A 19207-nucleotide genomic window follows, 5' to 3' on the forward strand; every position below is an offset into this window, starting at 1 on the left:
TCTCGTACTCTTCCGCAAATAAGTCTAACGATAACTATCCTCCAAACGTAGTTAGAAATTTTTGTAAAGGAATTTTAGTTTCAAACACCAATTCACTGGTGTGTGATAGAGTAAATTGGTAGAGATAGTAATAGTAATTTCGACACATCAGGTGCAATGTCTTGACCGGCCACTGCACCTTAATTGCTGACGGTAGTGCAATCGAGGTATTAAATACCCAATTTAGTCATAAGATCGACAGTGATTGTATTCCTTACTATTTGTGCTTATCACCAAGTTCGACGCCAGATTTTGGCATTATGTATTCTAACATCGAATAAATTAGACCTAGACAAATTAGTGTGGCTCTTAGTTAGGGAAGAACTCCCATCACATTACAGTCTACACAAATGTGCGGACGGCTAACACAAAGTTATAATCTAACATTGTTCCAAAAATTGTGGCATTTAATCGCGAAAAGAAAAATCATCGCAGTGCATGTGACTTTGCCTTAGAACAGCAACAAGAAAATCTTTTTATTTACCTAGTTAAAAGTAAATTAACAGGTAACGCAAAAAATTCATTTCTTCTCGAAATCTTCAAAATTGGAAGGCGGTGAAAGAATCACTCTTATGTTATTACGGAGACTGTTGAGATACCGAAAGTTTATTACGAGATTTAACTTATCAAAAATAAAATAAAACTCCTAGAAGTTTTGTATAAAGAATCGAAAACTTGTTAACACGTGTTCGCAGTTCTCTTGCTTTAACAGCCGATTTGGCAGAAAACGAAAAAGAGGTTTCAAATAGACCACACGAGAAAATTGCTTTAAAAGCCTTTTTTGCAGGACTTAATGATCCCCTTGAATCAATAATTAGATCAAAACGCCCAGCATCTCTAGAAGAAGCCGAACAATTTTTGATGGAGGAAGAAAATATAGCTTATCTAACAAATTTAAGAATCTCAAAACCTCCAACTAAACCAGACAGTTCATCAGGAATTTTTCCTAAACAAAATTTTGGATCAAATCAAACTAGAACAAGTAATCCACAAAATTTTTGCAATTACTGTAAAAAGACAGACTATTATTTGATAAATAATAGTTTCAAACGAAATCAGGTACCACCTCGTTCAAATGAACACGCTAATTTTAATCGACAAAACTTAGGGCATACTACTAACAATTTTCCTAGAATTAGTCAAAACTCGAGTCAAAACCCATCAGGCCTGTTCTTCCTAAGAGAAGGTATTGCACGAATTACAAACGATAATTGGAAAATTTTGGTGTATAAAAATATTATATATTTAGAGGAATTATTTCATGAATACAAAAATGCTCAAAAACAAATTGAAGATATGATACGGCGACCAAAACAAGAAATTCAGAGTGTCAATCCAACTCTAACTGATTTTCTTAATGCCTTATCCTCCAAAATTGAAAAAAAAATAAAGAAATTAAATTAACACCAAAGAGGAATTATTAATGGACTTGGGTCTGTTTGTAAACTAATTGCAGGCAGTTTAGATGAAGATGACGGTCAGTATCATATCGATTGCGTTGAACAACTTGAAAAGGGCGAATTAGAAGTTAAAAACCTTATGAAAAACCAAATTCAAATTATCTCCAGTACCATACAAAACATTCAATGAAACAGTTTCTAAATTAAAGCATGACGGTATTACGCTAAATAAAAATTTAGAAATTATCTCACAGAGACTAAATCAATTTTCTCAAAATATCTATTTTCATGATTTTCAGCTTAAATTATTACAAATTGTTGCTCAAATCTTGGAATCTCTTATGATCCTTCAGGATGAATTAAACGACCTTCTCACTAGTGTAACTTTCATCAATTCATCAATATCGAGCCTAGTCTATTATTACAACAATTGACAAAAATACCTCAAAAATTAACTCATGGAAATCTACCTTTCATTCCAAATGACAATTATTTATAAAAAAATTTGACTTTGATTAAAATCGAAGCTTTTCAAATATTCAACAAAACCGTTTTTATCTTTCACGTTCCAATTGTTGAATCCGCCGAGTACGACTATTATCATACCTACTCAGCTACCACTAAAAATACCAAAACCAATCTTTTTTACACAATTATCTCTCTCCACAAATATGTTGCTGTATCAAGAGAAAGCAAACAACACATTACGCTGGACAAGGATGATTGCACCGAAGTTGTCCAAAACCAGATAAAACTACGAAAATGTTGTCATTAAGTGCTCCATGTGAAGTCCTATCAGAGCACTGTGACGGTATAATCATATCAATTAGTGATTATAACATCCAAAAACTAGCCAGTAACAAGTGGCTCCTAACTATCTCGTATTCGACTACAGTAACAACCATTTGTCCAGGAAAAAATTCGAAAAACGAAATAATCGAAGAAAACAGTCTTTTAACTTTACGCCATCATAAAAGACAACGATACGATTGTATCCGAACTTCTAATCCCAAACAATGAATTTGACTGCTGTTCCCGACTTCCCGAAAAAGAGGAATTACCCAAACTTCAACCTCTTCAAATTAATCATTTGAATCTTGACGAGTTGAATACTGCAGATCAAAAACTTCGAGAATTTAACGAAGAACTCGATCGCAGCATCAGGGAACCAATCACATCCAGACACTGGGGAACAATCACCTACGTTATCATCTTCTCAATATCAGTCATAATAATTTGGCTCCTTTGCAAATGCGGCGTCAAAAGTAAAATTCGCAATTGTTTGAACACTGAGGATAATGACGATGATCACCGTCCTCCCAGCGGATGCTGTCCTCAGGTTTTCAATTATTGCAACGTAAGATCAACAGTCATCCGGCGCCCGTCTCCTCATTCGACAGGTTGTGACGACTCCAATGAAGAAGAAATAAGACTTCAAGTACCTCCAACCAGTAATAGTGCATCAGTGCGGTATTCAAGGGCCAATAAATGCATGTGATCGTGTGAATGTTACGTGGTTGCGTATTTTGACATCTTCCCTGATATCAAAATATCTTAAAGGTGGAGGTGCTACTGAAAAGTGGTATTAGTGTAGGCGGGGGAATGCTTAATTGTTAAATTTCTAAAGTTGTTAGTCGAGAGAATACTTAGTTGTTACATTTCTAGAGTTGTTGGTCAGTTTTTTTGAAGCAGTAGTCATTTACCCACGAAGTTAGTTAGTTGTATCGTACGAAAATAGAAATCTTTAAATTTTAATTAGATAATTTCGTTAAAACCGTACAAAAGTCAAGTAAACAAGGGGCTCTTAAAGGAAGAAAGCAAGTGGGTTCAGTTACGTCGGCTGAACGAGAAACGCTTATTACAGTGTGTGATGCACAGTGTGTGTCCATACTGTCTTGAACCTAATTCAAAAAACAAAAAAGGAGAAGTTTGGATTCAGTGCCATGCGTGCAAAAACTGGGCCCACGAACCAGTAATAGTTGCTGAAAAATGGATAATATACAGCCTGTATCAGAACTCAGTCCCCACCGGAAAGGTGCATATAGTTTGGGCAATTCTGAAACCAAAGTTCTTTTACAAAAAAATTGTAACTCTTTGCGTTTGGGAGATAAGAACGTTTGAAAATAACCAATCACAAAAGGCCTCCTCTGGAGGACTAGGGGAACAAAACACGTTGCTAGGAAAACAAAAAATAGGTAGAACCGACAATAAAAGTGGGCACTTGAATTATTTTTCATTCCTTAGTAACGTATCTACTGTATGCACTACCATTACCGTCTCGAACTCCAGGCCGTGAGGTTACTAGCTTTTGTTTGTTGTGACGTCATCGTTAGAGTCGTGACATTTGTTCACATCGTTTGAATATTTTGTATTCCTAATTTTAGAAAATGCCGAATAAGTGTTGTGTTCCCAATTGTGTGTCTAACATGAATGGTCCTTATATAGCTATGTTTTCCTTTCCCAAACAAGAATCCCTGCGATCATTATGGTCAAGGAAGATACCACGAACTAATTGGACTGTTACCAGGAACAGTCGTGTTTGTGTGAAACATTTTCGGGATGATTTTATAATAAAATATCACGAAGTGACCAGAGATTATTATGGTTATTATTATTATTATGGTGTAACAGTATTCGTGGGAGCGGAAAATATACTCCAAACGAGTTTGGTTTCTTTTTGTTAAAACGTGTATTTGTATAACATTAAGCGAACAAGGCCAAAGAAAATCCTAGATAGGCGCAAGTTGTTTTCAGTTGGACCCCGAAGGATGCTCGACTGAATCTGTTGAGTCCAGGGGAGAGATCGTCCTTTTATTGGGTTTGCGGAAGGCGGTGCCTGCGCAAAAAGGGCTAGTTGGGGTAGTGGGGCTGTGACCGCTGGTGCAAGTGGCGCTACCAAAAGGGTATTGGTGGAGCGCTTATGAACTACCCGTACTAATTATTGCTACAGTTCTCCCCCTCAGAACCATGTGAAGCGTCCCGATCACTGGTTCTGGACGTTATGTTTTCGGGGTCGTCCCGCCGGCGAATAGGCACAACAGGGGGTGGCACTTCCTTTTCCAGGCCGCGGTATGGTGTGAGTTGAGAGCTGTGGTATGTCCCTAGTGCTTGACTTGGTTGATCCTGGGCTGCAATTTCATAACTAGTGGGGCCATGCCGTCGTAGGATTACGTAGGGACCATCCCGTTTTGGGGCCAGTTTCGAACTAAATTCTTTGGCGCTACTGCTGAGAGTATGGAGTTGGACCAAAACCAAATCTCCGGGTTGAAACTCGGGGGCTGTTCTTCGGGTGCGATCAGCGGCTTCCTTCCGATGATCTTGTTTGTCTTCATGTGTTTCTCTAGCCTTTTTCCACGTATCGCTCAACAGTAAAAGTTTCGGTGTGGCTTCGGCCACAAAGGTCTCACTTTCAACTATGTGTCGTAAATCATTAGTGACGTCGTCGATGGTTCGTAATTCTCGTCCAAACATCAGGAATGCAGGAGTGACACTAGTGCTGGAACAGGGCGTTGTATTCATAGCAAAGCGTATGGTCGGAAGCTTTTCTGGCCAAGTGGAGTGTGGATTGTCGCCTATTTGGATAGCGAGTTGCGTTTTAAGGTCCCGATTTTTCCGTTCTACTGGGTTAGCCTCCGGATGATAAACTGGAGTGAAGGATTGGCTTATTCCTAAGCAGAAGGTGAGTTTCTGCATTATGGCGCTCACAAATTGTGATCCGTTGTCGAGGTAGGCCATATCGAAAGCACACGTCATTAAGAAGAGTCCAAGCGCACATCTCGGCAGTTGCATCAACAAGAGGGAATAGTTCCACCCACCTAGTGCATGTATCTTCCACTATGAAAATCCATTTTTCTCCGCAATTGGAAGGGGGTAGAGGTCCAAACAAGTCTATCGAAATAACTTCCAGGCGTTGCTGAAGTACCGGGGTTTGCAAGAGTCCTGGGGGTTTCAGGTTAGAGGCCTTGTATCGCTGGCAAGCAATACAAGTGCGCAGGTAGTCGGAAACATCTCTTCTCATACCAGGCCAGTAATAGCGGCAGGCAATCTTACTGTAGGTTTTGTCAACGCCGTAATGGCCGCCGGTAGGGGAGTCATGGTGTTGTTTCATAATATGGAGACGTTCATGATGTGGTACTACGAGTTGGGCCTCTTCATAATCATCGGCTTGGGAGTAGCGGTACAACACACCTCGATTCGTGACGTATCCACGAGAAGACCAGGGCTGAGCGATTTCAGGATTTGAGGACATTAATTCGTCGAGAATCTTCTTTACTTCTGGGTCCTTTAATTGTTCGTTGCGAATGTCGGCGTCCGAGCGAGCCGGTAAATCAATTTGGACTGTGCAGATCATACTAGATTCTTCAGTTGCTGGTCGTGACAAAAAGTCGGCAATAGTATTTGCTTTTCCTGGTGTATATTCGATTACCAGATTGTATGGCTGGAGCTGAAGAGCCCATCGAGCAAGCCGTCCCGTAGGAGTTTTTAGCGACATGAGCCATCGCAGAGCTTGATGATCGGTGATTACGGTTGTTGAGTTTTCTCCCACATATCCTCTGAATTTGCTAATGGCCCATACGATGGCGAGGGCTTCCCGTTCCGTGGTTGAATAGTTGCGTTCCGATGAAGTTAACAAGCGGCTAGCGTATTCAACGGGTCTCTCGTCGGGGCCCTCCCCCTGGAGAAGAGCCGCACCGAGTGCATACGCACTGCTATCGGTTCGTAAGATAAACGGTTGGGTTGGATCGGCTGCTCGTAATATAGGAGCTGTTGTCAACTTTTCCTTTAAAGTGGTGAATGCCTCGTCTTGTGCGTTTCCCCATTTCCAAGAAGCGTTCTTTTTGGTTAGTTCACTTAGTGGACGTGCCACGGATGCGAACTGATCAATAAATCGGCGAAACCAAGAGCAGGTTTGTAAGAAGGACTGCAGCTGCTTCAGGTTTCGTGGAGGTGGTATTTGTTTAATAGCTTCCACCTTCTTTTCATCTGGGGCGATGCCAGAGGGAGAGATACGATGTCCAAGATATCGTACCTCCGAACATCCGATCAAGCACTTGTTCCTGTTTATGCGTAGTTGAAAGCGTCGTAACTGGTCAAAAGTACTTCTCAAGTGGCGAATATGTGTATGACCATCGGGGGAGATTATAATGAGATCATCCAGGTATGCCAGTATGGGAACGTCGGGAATGCCGGTTTTAAATTTGTCCATTAAACGTTGGAACGAAGCCGGTGCATTGCGTAGACCGAATGGCATCCGTGTGAAGCGATATAGTCCAAAAGGGCAGATAAAAGATGTTTTATCCCTATCTCCCGGTTCCACCTGGATCTGCCAATAGCCGGCCTGTAGGTCCAACGTTGTAATGCAACCAATCTTTCCAGTTGCGTGTAACAGATCGTCCAGTCTAGGAAGTGGATAGACATCTGGTTTTGTTACAGCATTTAGTTTACGGTAATCCACACATAGCCTAATGGTCCCATTGGCTTTGGGTACCATTACCACGGGAGACGCCCACGCACTATCACATTCTTCGATGATACCCTGTTGAAGGAGTCGCTCTATTTCCATTTGGAGGACCTTTCGTTTCTCACATGTCAGGCGATATGGAGATACTGCTACAGGGAGGCTGTCACCGGTATTAATTCGATGGGTGGCGTATGGGGTTGGTGGACCAAATTCCGCAAATAAGTCTCTGTATTCCTTCACTAACCGGTTGATTTCATGCTTCTCCGTGGTGGTTAAAAACTGACCTTCTGTAGGGCGAAGCTCCAATGAACAAATTTCCGTTTTGTAAGGGATCGTCGCAAATAGATCGGTCTGGTATTCATCGTGATCCTGGTCGTAATGCATCAGCATCTCGTTGGCATCTTGTAGCATGTAGTCGGCGCCACCGGGAGCTTGATAAGTGTTCCACGTACCTCCGGGAGTAATTACGGACGGTATCATACTTGAATTATCGGGTGGTGGAGGGCCGTATCCATTAGCAATATATTCGGGGTCCAAGGGTGACAGAAATTCTATCTTTGTTGCTTGGAACACGGTACGAATGTCTTCATCGGTGGGAGTGGCGCAATCGTTAGCGAAGGCAACCTTTTCATTTGGATTTTGTTCGAAGTAAAACTGCTGATGCTTTAGGTCGATGATCACTTCACTGTCTTCAATAAAGTCGGCTCCCAACAAAGTTTTTGTATCCTCTGAGGTTGAGAGCACGATAAAAGTGGTTTTTGTGATTTTGCCTGCCAGCTTTACATTAGTTGTTACAGTGGGGACTTCCATCAGACGGGTTCCACCATCCGCAAGAGTTGCTTCCACTTTTTCTTTACGTGGAGTACAACCTTGTCGGAGGAGGTGTTGATACAGGCTTATGCTTGCCACACTATTGCCGGCGGCGGTGTCCAACAATGCGGTTCCCGTGATGCCCAAGATTTCTATATTAACCGTTGGCCGACGCCGAGGTTGAATGCTTGTGTTTATTGCACAGAATCCAGTTGGATCCGTGGTTGGAGCACTTACTGGAGCACTAGGTGGATTGCAATCCGGACAATTGCGTCGGAACACCCCCGGCCTTTGGCATCCGTAACACCGAATGTCCGTACTCACTCGCGGCACTATTGCATTTGGTGCAGAAGGTGGTCCGGAAGTGGTGTTGGTCTTTAGTTTTCTACATTCACCAACATCATGTCCAAATGCTCTACAGAAACTACACCGTGCGCGATTTTTCCCGCCGTTTGCTTTAACGGTCGTGGTCCCATTCGTTTTTTGGGATTTTACCGGGCCCGCGGTCGATTCTTTTTCGTTTTCTTCGATTGCTCGCGCGCGATTCAAAAGTTCGTTAAATGATCCAATATCACTGCGCGGAATTTTGTCGCGAATTTTATGTCTTAATAGGCCGTACACAACGTCAATTTGCCATTCTTCGTCAAGATGGCGTGTCATCTGTGCGAGGCGGTCCCGTTGGATCGTTACATATCTGTCCGTGGGCATTCCTTCTGGTTGGGGTTCACCGAAGATTTCCAGAAATAGTCGATAGTTCGGGCGCCGAGGGGCGAAGGCGTTCCGGATTAGCTGCATGGCGGCATCCCAAGTGTCGACGTTATTCTTTACACCACTCCACCATTGATTGGCTTCTTTCATCAGAAGCAGAGGAAGACCTGCAAGTGCTTCGGCATCTTCTATGCCTTCCACTTCTTTGAATATGGTGGCCGCTGTGATGAATTCCTCAACTGCTGCGTGCGACCTGGTGCCATCGAATCTTGCCACACATTGTGTGAAATGCCTGGGGTTAGCGCGAGGTGCCCCAGGTGCTGGTGCAGGTGCTGCTTGTGCCGCCATTCCTTGGATTTGCAGCAGCAATTGTTGAAATTGCTCCTGCGTCATCTGGATCGCCATCTCGTTCAAACGTGGACTTCGCCGTGGAGGTGCTTCTACTCTTTGACGTCGTCGTGGAATGTTGAAACTTCGGGCCCAGACGTTGGGCGTCAATTTGTAACAGTATTCGTGGGAGCGGGAAATATACTCCAAACGAGTTTGGTTTCTTTTTGTTAAAACGTGTATTTGTATAACATTAAGCGAACAAGGCCAAAGAAAATCCTAGATAGGCGCAAGTTGTTTTCAGTTGGACCCCGAAGGATGCTCGACTGAATCTGTTGAGTCCAGGGGAGAGGTCGTCCTTTTATTGGGTTTGCGGAAGGCGGTGCCTGCGCAAAAAGAGCTAGTTGGGGTAGTGGGGCTGTGGCCGCTGGTGCAAGTGGCGCTACCAAAAGGGTATTGGTGGAGCGCTTATGAACTACCCGTACTAATTATTGCTACAATGGTTATTATTACTTTCTGTACTTTTGGTAATAATTACCCTTCACTAATTTTTACATATTATAGGCTCCCGACTAACCTTACCAAGACAGAGACTAACCCTTAAAAGTGATGCTTATCCATCACTCTTCCCTGACCTTCCTGCTTATCTTTCCGAAAATGTTCCTGTCAAACGAAAAAATTCAGCCAAGAGATTCTGTTCCCTGAATGACGTTCACCATGAAACGCGGGAAGAAAAATGTGATGAAATGTTAGATGAAATTGAAAGTTTAAATGAAATTATTGTCAAGTTACAGTGCAAAGAGTTAGTATTTAATAATTGGATTGTGGAAATGAAAGAAAGCAGCATTTATTTTTTCAAAATTGATTTTAATGCAATCTCAGAAATTGTTAAAACTATAGTACTTAATCATAACTTAACTGTTACATAATATTTAAAAAAGTTACACTGTGTTAAAACTTGGATAAAACGGTCATCTTTAAGTCGCGGTTATTTAAAATTTAGGCCCGTAAGAAGAATTTTTCTATTAATGGGCGTAACTTTAGATGTTTAAGCACGGCTAGACGGTTTAAGCTATCAAAAAATATAAACTTTAATATATGTTTTTCTGGATAAGCTACTTTAAATCGCAACGTGTCACTATAAAAATTATAGTTGACCTGTCGTTGACCACATTTGCAGTATCAGGATTCTTCAGATACACTTTTCCGTCGTTTCTTAAAATTAATTTTTTTCAAAAATTCACAAAGTTAGGTTATGATCGCTTAGACTCTTACTGTGACGTCACAATGTCAACATTCAGGCCTGGAGTTTCAAGACGGCAATGGCACTACACCTAGGAGAAAGGTTCTGGGATTGGTCACTTTGAGACCTCTGTATCTCGCAAACAAAGAATAAAAGACCTACTTTTTTTGCATATTTGCCATCGTTGTTGCTGTTACCAATAGCACCTTTCCGGCGGGGAGTGAGTTTTGATACACCCTATACTTTTTCTGTGTCAACTGTGAAGAAGATGATTAGAACATGTTGACCCGGCATATGGTACAATTGTAGAATTGTAGGTCCAATTCTAACAAGAACATTCTGCCTATTTATATTTTTTTGATTTTAAGAAATTCTTGCGGTAATACGTAATTACGTATATTCCCTTTTAGAGGAAAGCGCATTCTATTACCTTCCGGTTTTCGTCCCAAAAGCATGATTTCATTCGAATATAGAAACATCGTCTATGATGACGATAAAAATCTTGAAGCAACAATGTATCATTAACCCCAAGTTAAGCAATATTCAAAGTGACCTTACCACCATTCTGTAATAGATATCTTTGAAAAATTCAACATTCATTGAGAACTTAAAATATCAAGATCGAAACATTTCTCCTACAGGACGATAATTTTCAAAAATTTGCTCTTAAAAATTATTTTACATTTTAGTAATTCTGGTGCCAAATCAGTTTGTTATAGACGACATTTGTAAAAAAAATATTTTGGGGTAAAAAGATTTCTGTCAAAAATTATGAACGACGAACTTGCTAACAAAATTTGCTGGCAGGGATCAAAAGCTTTAAAAGAAGTACGCCCAAGAAGAGTTAAGAATCAAAACAGAAAGATTAATTTACAACAACGAAATCATTTCATTCAAAGAAAACATGTTGACCACAAAAAAATGGAAGCAATGAAGAAAGACTAAAAAAAGTTGTAACGATTCTTAGGAGTAAACACGTATCTACGAAAATTCCTAATAATAATAATACGTACATAGTTTTTACATGAATAACAACCAGCTGTAAAGTTGTTAGGTTGGTACGCCGTGCCTAGTTTTTTTAGTGTACCGATTGGCAATACTAATTTATTGTCAAAATTTGACACTTGGCACAAGCGCAGTAAAAAAGGAAAGCAGCCCAAACTCGACAAAAAAGCGGGCAAGGCTAAATGTGGATGTAAAACAGGCAATTATAAAATGCCTCGCAGAAATTGAACCACTTTGCCTAGGTGCTTCAGAAAGAACATTGGAGACAAAAGTAAAAAATATTTTCTCGATAATGTTCCAAACATTTTCGCTATTTTATCTACTATACCTGCCCTTTACTCAACTCCTGCTAATTCCTATTCACCCACCAGTACTCAAGATCTCACGTTCGAAAAATTTTAACTGAATACAAATCCCGTCTTCCCATTGAAAATCCCCGAACTGGCAGCAAAAAGAAAAATAAATTTTATTTCGATTCTATGTTCAAAGAAGAATTAAGTCTCTATGTCTACAGAAAGAACCAAAAAACCAATTTTTTACTATGAAAGAATTATTTAATTTTGCAAATCAAGAACTGGAATTTAATGGCGGCGAAATATCATTTAGAAAAATTGTTAAAGCGATGGGATATAAATATAAGAAAGTAGATACAAGAAAAATTTTAGTCGAGTCAGTTCGGCTAAAATCCTAAAAAAATTAAGTTTCTACGGTCATATCTGCAATTTATAGCAATTTGGTTTTGGTATCTCTGGTAATACGCTTATATTGTGTGCTGATTTTTCTGTCTTTATTCTGTCAAATATTATTTATACTATCGGAATGAATCTTTTCAGACGTTTCATAATTTAACGTAAATCCTTTTATTTTACAAACAACTTTACCCGTATTAGTCTTTATAACAATAACTTTTTGGACCTGTTGATATCCAGCTATCCATACGCCTTTACCTAATTCGTTTGTCCAATCTCCCAATAGACACCCCGTTTTAACAGTGTTTTTTCCATCGTCTATATATATAATACTATCTGTATCATAATATGCCACACTTTTTCCTAACTTATCTAACATTTCGTATAATCTTAGTCTTGCGTTTGCAGTTGTAAAAGCAACTATAAATATATTGATATTGATATCGTTCTCTATTTAGCAATCTTTTAACTTATAATCAATTTGTAACATATTTTCATTTATATCGTTTATACGTATATTATCAAGTTTCTCGTTTAATAAAACCTTTTAACATCTGTAACATATTCTGTTGCGCCCATATTTTGTCTTTGTCCAAATTTACCCCATAATGAATTTAAGCAGATTTTTGCAGCAGCTCTCTTTCCAGGATTATTTTCTATTTTACCCAATTCGATACCTAGAATTTCTTTTATGGCTTTGCTATATTCTTCTTCTGATTCAAAATCATCCTGCCAAAGACTTGTTTCTAATTTAATGTTCATAAACGCTTTCACATATGTTCTAAATAAATATGATGATTTTTTGTAAAAATGCCAAACCTCATCAATAGTTATTATTTTGTACCCCTTTTCAATTGCTTTTTTTACTTCGTTGGTACACCAGGTTCCTCTGATATTTCTTTGAGATTCTGTATAAGAACATTTATCTTTTTGATTATTTAATTTTGATGACACAGCTTTATACACGGAATCCATCAATACAAACCTGGCTATCAAACTGTAGTATATGTATCTCGATGTTCACATACAAGTATGGAGAGTAGCCGAATCACTCGATGTTGAGGGCACGCGCTACAAGAGGAATGTAACGAGGTGTGCAATGAAAACATGTTTCTCCTGTGATAGTTTCATTATCAAAGGATAAACCCAAAATAAAGAACACAACATGGTGTCAGGTGTGAAACAAGTCTAATTGAAAGTGTCACAAACGCAGAATAGTGCCACACAACTCGGATGTTGGAAGATTTAAAAATCGAGGCTAGGGTGTTACAAAACACGTGAACCAAGAAAGATGGAAGAGTTAACAAACCACCGACGCTAAAAATAAAAGGAGTTCCCAACGTCAACTGGACCAAATGGTACAATACATTTGGAACATTTCTGAGCGCATCGGGATTAGACGAGGCCACGGAGAAAAGGAAAATAGCGCTGCTACTTAACCTCATTGGCGAAGATGCTCAAGAGTTGATGAATAATTTCGTATGGGCCACAGCCGAAGAAAGGGGAAACTTCAGAGCAGTAGTCAACAAATTCAAGGATTACTGCCAGCCTTTGAAGAATATCACGATCGAGAGGTTCAACTTTAACAGCATTGTCCAAAGAGAAGGAGAGACATTTGATTCATTCGTAACGGAACTACAAAACAAGGCAGTCACCTGTGAGTTTGGTACATTGAAGGAAGGATTAATCCGAGATCGCATAGTGTACGGAATCCGAGATAAAGTTTTACAGAAGAGATTGTTACGAGAACCAAATTTATTGTTGGCTGATTGCATCCAGTACTGTCGTGCCGCCGAGCAGAGTGAACGACAAGCCCAGTTGTTTCAAAATGGAGTCAAAATGGAGCAAGAGTAGAAGCTGTGAAGAAAGAGCAAGTTACGAAGAAAACGGAGAACTGTCACAAGTGTGGAAGACGACACGAAGCAAGGAAATGCCCCGCATTTGGAAAAACCTGTCTACATTGCAAGGGTAGAAATCATTTCTCGACGGTGTGCAAGAAGAAAAATCTAGTGGAAACTAAAAACAGACGAAGCGGACCAATTCAAGATAGAAGAAAAATTAAAGAAGTAACAGAAGAAGGAAGTTCTGAAAGTTTTTTCGTCTCCGAAGTGTCGGGAGAAAATTCTAAAGCCTGGTATGAGTATTTATCGATAAATAATGTCGCAGTGAAATTTAAACTTGACTCAGGAGCGGAGGTAAATATTTTGCCAATGTACATTTTAGATAAATTGTCAATTCAATTAAATTGTATTTCTCCATATAAGGGAACTTTGTTAACATTTGGCAATATGAAACTAAATACGACTGGAAAAGTTACACTAGAGTGGAAATACAAAGACAATGTAAAGCGTCTTGAGTTTGTCGTTGCAGATGTAAAATCTCAATTTCTCAAAAATCTCAAAAAATTTGATTAAAAGAATTGACCAAATTAACAAAAACTACTGTATTGTTAATGATGTAATAGATGAGTATAGAAATGTTTTTATAGGCGTAGGTGTATTGGACACAGCACATCACATAGAAATCGACAAAGACATTATTCCTGTTGTTCATCCTTCTAGACGCATTCCTTTATCACTCCAGCCCAAACCAGAAGAGACCTTGAAAGAATTGGAACGCCAAGGAATTATTGAGAAGGTGGAATATCCGACAGATTGGGTTAACAGTCTAGTGATTGTTGAGAAGAAAACAGGACAGCTGAGACTCTGCTTGGACCCTAAGGATTTGAACAAAGCAATAAAAAGGGAGCACTATATGATACCCACAGCCCAGGCTATAATTCCACGTTTAGCTGGTAAGAAGTTTTTTACATATCTATTAAGATATGAGCGCTGGATTCTGGCATGTGCTTTTAGATAAGGAAAGTTCAGATTTGTGTTGTTTCAACACCCATGTGGGTAGATACAAATTTTTACGGATGCCATTCGGAATTAAATCGGCTCCAGAAGTTTTTCAAAAACATGTCATTCGTATTTTTGGCCATATATCGGGAGTAAGCGTTATTTTTGATGATCTCATCATCGCGGCAAATAATGAAAAGGGCCACGATGAGATTTTACAAAGAGTCTTAAACACAGCTCTAGAAAACAATATAAAATTTAACAAGGATAAAATTCAGTTTGAAATAAAAAGCGTACGATATATGGGAAACATAATAACGGACAAGGGTGTAAAGCCAGATGACGATAAAGTACGTGCAATACGAGAAATGTCTGAGCCCAAGTGCAAGGAAGAAGTGAAACGTTTTTTGGGAATGATAAATTTTCTTTCGTCATTTATTCCTAATGTAGCAATAATTAATGCCCCATTAAGAGAGCTACTGAAGCAAAACGTTGATTGGCATTGGACCCATAGGCATACAGAAGTCTTCAATAAATTAAAAGAATTACTTAGTAAACAACCGACCATGAAATATTTCGACCCAAAGGAAAATATCGTTATCCAAACAGATGCTTCAAAGAAAGGGATAGGTTGTTGTTTGTTACAGAACGGACAGCCAGTGGCTTATGCTTCAAGAGCATTAACGGAAACAGAAATCAATTATGCACAAATTGAGAAGGAACTGCTTGCAGTAGTGTACTGTTTAGAAAAATTTCATTATTATATTTACGGAAGACACGTGACGGTCCAAACGGATCACAAACCACTACTAGCAATAACTAGAAAGAATATAGGAAAAACGACAGCAAGACTACAACGTATGTTGTTAAGAACATTGAAATATGACTTTCATTTGGAATTCATTCAAGGAAAACATATGTATCTAGCTGATACTCTTTCTAGAAACTTTTTGAAGGATACTGTAAAAGATGATGAAGATTTGGAATCTGTAGTACACAGTATATCGAAACATATAGCTGTGACGAAGGAAAAAAAAATCAAAGAAGCAATGAATACGGACAAGTCAATGCTAGAACTTCTGAACTATTGCAAAAATGGTTGGCCTAAAAGGAAGACACAAGTGCCGGAAACAATAAAATTTTATTGGAATATTAGAGACGAACTTTCTACCGATGACGGTTTGATTTTCAAAGGAAACAGATTAGTCATTCTTCGTGAAAACATTATTTCACAAATACACGAAGGACATCAGGGCATTGAAAAATGTAAAATTCGGGCAAGATCGGCTGTGTACTGGCCTGGAATTTCCAAACAAATAGAAAATATGGTCATGCGTTGTTGGATCTGTGAAAAATATAGACACCAAAATCAGAAGGAGTCACTAATTCCTCACCCGGTTCCAGATCGCGCTTGGAAGAAGATTCTGCTGATATAATGACGTTTAGAGGAATGGATTTTCTAATAGTAATCGACTATTTCTCAAACTGGTTGGAAATAATTCGCTTGCAAGGAAAAACAGCGGCACATTTGACCATCAAATTTAAAGAAATTTTTTCCCGATATGGAATTCCTGAAGAGCTTGTATCAGACAACATGCCTTTCGATAGTTACGAATTTAGAAGATTCGCTACGGAATGGGATTTTTCCCTCAGCACTTCAAGTCCACGTTATCCACAATCCAATGGAATGGCCGAAAGGGGAGTGCAAATTGCAAAAAACATTCTTCGCAAGTCGTATGAATAAAATACAGACATATATCCAGCACTACTCGCATACCGGAATACTCCAATTAAAACAACCAGGGTTTCGCCCACGCAGGCCATGCAAAACAGGACCCTCAGAGAAAAACTACCGATTAAGACCGACTGTTTACGACCTCAAATTCTTATAAATATTAAAAGGGATAAGGAGCTTGCACAAACGAAAACAAAAAAATTTTATGACAGAAATGCAAGAGATTTACCTAGTCTAAGTAAAAATCAAAGTGTTCTAGTCAAGACAGGCAGAATCTGGAAACCCGGAAAAGTAGTAGACTAACATGAAAAACCGAGGTCATACATCGTTCAAACAGAATCAAGCTTCATTAGGCGAAATAGGAAAGACCTAAGGCCTTCTATGAATGCCCCACCAGTATTCATGGAAGAACAAGAGCTTTTCAAACCCAAGGTAAACTCTCAAATTCAAAAGCGAACAGAAATTCCCAGTTCCCCAATTCGTGACCTAACTAGTCCTACTAGAAATACTAGCCCAACTATGACAACTCCTACCATGCCCATGACAAGACCAAAACGCACAATTAAACTACCACAGAAATATCATGATTTTGTTATGTAACGTTTTCGAATTTTATAATAATTTGGTTAGTTTGTTTTCTTTTTAAACGTATAAAAAAAAGGGGGGGAGATGTAGTATATGTATCTCGATGTTCACATACAAGTATGGAGAGTAGCCGAATCACTCGATGTTGAGGGCACGCGCTACAAGAGGAATGTAACGAGGTGTGCAATAAAAACATGTTTCTCCTGTGATAGTTTCATTATCAAAGGATAAACCCAAAATAAAGAACACAACACAAACATCTACAAAAAGACCTAAACACTCTACTGGAATAGTTAAAACAATAGAAGATTAAGATCAACTCTAAGAAAACTGAAGCCATAGTATTTACGAAATCACACATAAACCCAGAAAAATGAATACAAATAAACAATCAAGAAGTAAACTGGGCCAATCAGGTCAAATAATTTGGTATTATGCTTGATAAAAGACTTTCATTCAAACAACAAACTCAAAAAGTTAAAAACAAAACACAACAAATACTCACACAACTTTACCCTTTAATAAACACCCAAAGGAGACTAAGTTTGGAAAATAAAATGAAAATCTACAAAATGATCATAAGACCCTCACTTACATACGGATTAGAAATTTATCACGAATTAAAGAAAACAAACAAATGTATCTTAGAAACAATCCAAACAAAAATTCTTAGAATAATCCTAAATGCACCATGATACGTAAGAAACAAAATAATCCTACAGGATACAAACACGGCTACAATTGAGGAGGAAATTACCCAGAAAAGAAGAAAGATGCTGGAAGGCTGCAACAATCATGCAAATCCGGAAATTAAACCAATGAAAGCCTAATAAAAAAGGGCAACAAAACATATAACAAGCCAAGGAGATGAACTTCAACTGCTTGTAAAAACAAAGAGGGTACAAGGATTGATACCACTGTGGTTCACAAGCGAAGAAGAAAAGTGGAATTTCATTGGGTTCCTCAATTTGTAAGTAAAAAAAACGATAGTCTATTAATTCTATAATTTGTTTTGTTCCTGCAGGCCGGAAATTCAGTCGAGTTCAGATAAAACAAAAAGTTCTGACTCCAGGTCCATCTACTGATTCAGGGATTATAAACTAATAAAATTAATGAATAAATAAAAAATATTTTATGGAATGGTTTGTTATTGAGTTTTGATAAAGTCATGATTTTCCAACCTCCAATAAAAGCACAAATAATGTTAAGTATGTAATAAAAAATAATTTTCATGAATTTTAAGTGTTTTTCAAGGTTGAATTTATTTTGACAAAACCGTATTCATATGTGCTGAAGTGGGCAATTGAAAAACAGGGTAGTTTTGCTTATTTTTGGCATAAAAATCTGGCTCACATTTTTAATTAAATTAAATTAAGAGGTGGTGGAGTGCTAATTGCTGTGGAGAAAAACTTTCCCTCCAATCAAGTACAGTGTGATGCAACAATGAGAGAAGAATTGTGGGTTTCCGTTTATGTGAATTCTAGTCAGCTTATTATTGGTGCAACTTATATTCCACCTAACGCAAATTTTGTGGAATATTCAAATCATTTAGACTCCCTGGCTCTTATGTCTACAAACTATCCGAATGCCGTAATATGTGTACTTGGTGACTATAATTTACCAGGTGTTAGTTGGTTAGTTGATACTGACTGTGATTACTTAGTGCCCAACAATGTATTTTCTGCTGCAGAGGAAATCATATGTGACAATTTTGCATACTTCGGTCTTTTTCAATATAATAATATTGCAAACGATAATGGTACTTTTTTGGATTTGACATTTTGTAATAATAGGCTTTTAGTAAGTAATGTTGAACCCATTCTTGCTATTGATAAACATCATCCACCTTTATGTGTTAATGTCTGTGATATTATTGTACCTGATATACAACCAGAAATTGATATTTTTTATTTAGATTATAAGAATGCACCATATGACGTTATTAAAAGTTATTTATCTTCTATTGATTGGTCTGTTTTAGATAATTTTGTTGATATTAATAACTCTGTAGAATATTTTTATTCTCACATTTATTATATCCTAGATAACTTTATTACGATCAAATGTAAAAATGCGTCTAAAAATTTTCCTTCCTGGATTAACAAATCAACAAGATCTTTAACTGTAAAGAAGAAAATTGCTCACAAAAAATATAAGCGTAGTGGTCTGTTAAGTGATTATGAACAATTTTGTATACTGAGAGATAAATGTAAAAATGCCACAAAGAACTGTAAAAAACAATTCCTTGATCAGGTAGAACAAAATATTATAACTAACAGTAGAGCATTTTGGTCATATGTTAAATCTAAAAATACTGCACAGGGTTATCCTAAAAAAATGTCGCTAAATGAAAATTCATGTGATT

The sequence above is a fragment of the Tribolium castaneum genome, chromosome 2, assembly GCF_031307605.1.
Source record: "Tribolium castaneum strain GA2 chromosome 2, icTriCast1.1, whole genome shotgun sequence".
NCBI classification, from domain to species: domain Eukaryota; kingdom Metazoa; phylum Arthropoda; class Insecta; order Coleoptera; family Tenebrionidae; genus Tribolium; species Tribolium castaneum.